Source organism: Arachis hypogaea, chromosome 15 (genome assembly GCF_003086295.3).
Source record: "Arachis hypogaea cultivar Tifrunner chromosome 15, arahy.Tifrunner.gnm2.J5K5, whole genome shotgun sequence".
NCBI lineage: Eukaryota > Viridiplantae > Streptophyta > Magnoliopsida > Fabales > Fabaceae > Arachis > Arachis hypogaea.
Window position 1 is genome coordinate 51,373,470 of NC_092050.1, and position 4,495 is coordinate 51,377,964.

General features: G+C 36.1%; 1 non-coding gene across 1 annotated transcript; it reads left to right on the top strand.

Moving 5' to 3' along the window:
* Nucleotides 1–2,049: 2,049 nt before the first annotated feature.
* Nucleotides 2,050–2,158, top strand: LOC112752959 (small nucleolar RNA R71). Its single transcript, XR_003177365.1, has one exon. It is a non-coding gene; the product is annotated as a small nucleolar RNA R71 (small nucleolar RNA).
* Nucleotides 2,159–4,495: the final 2,337 nt, after the last annotated feature.

Sequence of the window (4,495 nt, forward strand, 5' to 3'; positions counted from 1 at the left end):
TCACATCATCGGGGCACTTTCAAAATTGATCCATCAGTATGAGTTCTTTCTCTCTTTTTCGTTATTATATATACTGAGGTTGATTAATTATATATTGTATAATTTTATGGTTATCTTGATTTTTTTCCTATTACTTTTAAATTTCTTCTTGTTTTTCCCACCTAATTATTGAGGCATGCATGTCGTAGCTCAAAAGTACTAACTTGAGAACTTTCTAGGTAACGACAAAACACAAGCTATTGAGAATGCCGTATTAAGCATTCAACTACACCACTCTTTGTAGCTACTACCATCTTAGAAATTGAACTACACTATAGGTAACTAATTTAACATGTTATCTCTTTTATTTCTTTTGAAGATTTAATTATTAAGAACATTTAGTGATTGATTGATTGATTTAGCTTCTTCGCATACTTTGTTATATACGAATTGTTAGTTTCATGATTGCTTGAGATGTTTCTTTTGAGCATTAGTGGTTGACTTCTAGGAATCCTTTAGAATTAATAAGCTTTTGATGGAAAAAATCACTTATTGTTAGTCTAAACATTATTAGTATTAGAAATGTGTAGTTTTATATTTAATTTACTATTTTTTGTTTTGTTTACAGAAAAACCATGTTGAAGGGGAAAACGAATTTAATTAAGGTCACAAATTTTGAAGAGCAAATGTTAAAGAGTAAAAGTCATGAATTTGTGGACATGATAATGATAAACGTACTTGTTACTTAGCTATTTCAACTCTCTTTTGTGATTGTATTTTTTGCAAAATTAGATGATATAGTTCGAGGTTGTTATGACTTAGACTAGTACTATGGTATTTTGAAAAATGATGATATAATTAGTAGTTATGACTTAGACTAGTATTATGGTATTTTGCAATGATGATATAATGTGATTGTGGATCTTACATAATACTTTATAAATCAAATTTGATGGTATATGTTCAATTAGTTTTCTTTAGTAATTTGATTCAAATAGTTAAGGTTATTTATTGACACTAAATTAAAAAAATAGTTGGAATTAATTTCAATGCAATATGAGAAAATTATTGTAAATAAAGAATTATATAATTACAAAAAACCGTTGTTAAAAATTACAAAAGGAAATGGTGTTAAAACCATTGCCAAAGGCAACTATAAAATGGCAATGGTATTTAAACCGTTGCAAAAAAATAACACCGAAGGCAACGCTTTTAAACCGTTGGCTTTGGGAATAACAAAACTACAACCGCTTAAAACCGTTGCCTATCCAGTTATGGTTTGAAACCTTTCCGTCACAAAAGAGAATGGTTTTAAACCGTTGTCTATCTAGTAACGATGCTAAACCGTTGTTTAAAAATGGTTATCAAAACCGTTGTCTATGTAAGTCACTATGGCAACGGTTTTTTTAGTTGCCGTTGCCTTAGGTAAAAAACCGTTGCCTATGAGTATTGACAACGGCCGCATATACCACAGGTCAAAAACCTTTGCCAAACCGTTGCCTAAGGTTTTAGGAATGGTTTTTTGATCTATGACAACGGTTTTCGACCGTTGCGAAAACCCTTATTTGTTGTAGTCCTACCACCTTGATTGTTATTGAAACCTTGCTCAGGTTTCTATTGATCCTTCCATGAAAGGTTAGGATGGTTCCTCCATAAAGTATTGTAGGTGTTTCCATAGGGTTCTCCCATGTAATTCACCTCCTCCATGGTTGGTTGATCAGGATCATAAGCTTCTTCTTCAGGAGAAGCTTGTTGAGCACTACCAGCTGCAGTTTGCATTCTAGTCATATACTGGGAAATCATATTGACCTATTAGGTCAAGATCCTGTTCTGAGCCAATATGTCATCCAGAGTATCAACTTCATGAACTCTTTTCTTCTGAGATTCCATGGTTCACAGGATTTCTCTCATAAGTGTACATGAATTGGTTGTTTGCAACCATCTCAATGAGTTCTCTTGCTTCTGCAGGAGATTTCTTCAAGTGGAGCAATCCACCTGTAGAGTTATCCAATGAAATTTTGGACATCTCAGACAGACCATCAAAGAACATGCCTATGATGGACCATTCTGAGAGCATGTTAGGAGGACATCTCTTGATCAATTGCTTGTATCTTTCTCAAGCTTCATAGAGGGATTCACCTTCTCTTTGTCTGAAGTTTTAAACTTCCACTATAATTTTGCTCATCCTTTGAGGAGGAAAGAATTTAGCCAGAAAAGCATTAACCAACTTTTTCCAAGAGTTTAAGCTCTCTTTTGGTTGGGAATCCAACCATATCTTAGCTGTGTCTCTTATAGCAAAGGGAAAGAGCATAAGCTTGTAGGCTTTAGGATTAACTCCATTAGTCTTTACTGTATCATGGATCTATAAGAATTTAGCTAAAAATTAATGAGGATCTTCCATTGGAAGTCCATGGAACTTGCAGTTCTGCTGCAGAAGAGAGACTAACTGAGGCTTAAGCTTAAAATTGTTAGCTCCAATGGCAGGTACAGAGATACTTCTGCCATAAAAGTGAGAGGTAGTGTTCATACCCTAGGTCGAGCTATGCGATCCGGGTTAGACGGAGACCAGAACGACTGGCATCTTACATAGCTGGCTCATCACCAACCTCTTCATAAAGAGCTCGGCCAAAACACCATCTAGGCTGATGAGCGGATAATTTATACCCTTTTTGGCATTGTTTTTACATAGTTTTTAGTATGTTTTAGCTAGTTTTTATTATATTTTTATTAGTTGTTAAATAAAAATCACATTTCTGGATTTTACTATGAGTTTGTGTGCTTTTCTATGATTTTAGGTATTTTCTGGCTGAAATTGAGGGACCTGAGCAAAAATCTGATTCAGAGGCTGAAAAAGGACTACAGATGCTGTTGGATTCTGACCTCCCTGCACTCGAAATAGATTTTCTTGAGCTACAGAAACTCAATTGGCACGCTCTCAATTGCGTTGGAAAGTAGACATCTTGGGCTTTCCAGCAATATATAATAGTCCATACTTTGCTCGAGTTTTGATAACGTAAACTGGCGTTTAAACGCCAACTTTCTACCATATTCTGGCATTAAACGCCAGAACTGGCATAAAAGCTGGAGTTGAACGCCCAAACTGGCACCAGAGCTGGCGTTTAACTCCGAGAAAAGTCTCTACATGTAAAAGCTTAAATGCTCAGCCCAAGCAGACACCAAGTGGGCCGGGAAGTGGATTTCTGCATCATTTACTTATTTTTGTAACCCTAGGCTACTAGTTCATTATAAATAGGACCTTTTACTATTGTATTTTCATCTCTGGAACACATTATGTAACCTTTATGTTTTGAGACCTCCATCGGAGGCTGGCCACTCGGCCATAGATAAAGGTGTGGAGCTCTCCTGTTCTTCATGAGTTAATGCAATTACTACTGTTTTCCATTCAATTCAAGCTTATTCTTATTCTAAGAACATGATGAATGTCATGATTATGAACGCGTGCCTGACAACCACTTCCGTTCTACATGAAAACGAGCTTGAATGCATATCTCTTGGGTTTCTAATCTAAGATTAGAATCTTCGTGGTATAAGCTAGAATCGATTGGCAGCATTCTTGAGATACGAAAAGTCTAAACCTTGTCTGTGGTATTCCGAGTAGGATCTGTGATGGGATGACTGTGACGAGCCTCAAACTCGCGAGTGTTGGGCATAGTGACAGATGCAAAAGGATCAATGGATCCTACTCCAACATGAGTGAGAACTGACAGATGATTAGTCGTGCGGTGAAAGCGCATTTGGACCATTTTCACTGAGAGGACGGAGGGTAGCCATTGACAACGGTGATCCCCCAACATACAGCTTGCCATAGAAAGGAGTATGAATGATTGGATGAAGGCAATAGGAAAGCAGAGGTTCAGAAGGAACAAAGCATCTTCATACGCTTATCTAAAACTCCTACCAATGAATTACATAAGTATTTCTATCTTATTTTCTGTTTTAATTATATTTTAATTATCAAAATTCCATAACCATTTGAATCCGCCTAACTGAGATTTACAAGGATGACCATAGCTTGCTTCAAGCCGACAATCTCCGTGGGATCAACCCTTACTCACATAAGGTATTACTTGGACGACCCAGTGCACTTGCTGGTCAGCTGCACGGACTTGTGTGAAAAGTGTGCGATCACAATTCCGCATACCAAGTTTTAGGCACTGTTGCCCAGGATTGTTCGAGTTTGGACAACTGACGGTTCATCTTGTTGCTCAGATTAGGTAATTTTATTTTATCCTTTTATTTTCGAAAAAAATTTTCAAAAAAAATAAATTATTCTATGACTTCAGAATTTTTAAGAAAGAATTCTAGAGTTTCAGATGATGCTTTTATCATCACAGGAGCCAGTTGATTCCCATCAATTTGGCTGTTGTATGTAATGTCCTGCTGAAGCTTAGCTAGCCATGTCTAATCATTTTAGACTAAAGCTTTAGACTAACATTGCATGATTCCTGGAATTCTTAGTAAAAATTTTGAAATCCATATTTTTCTTTTTCCAATT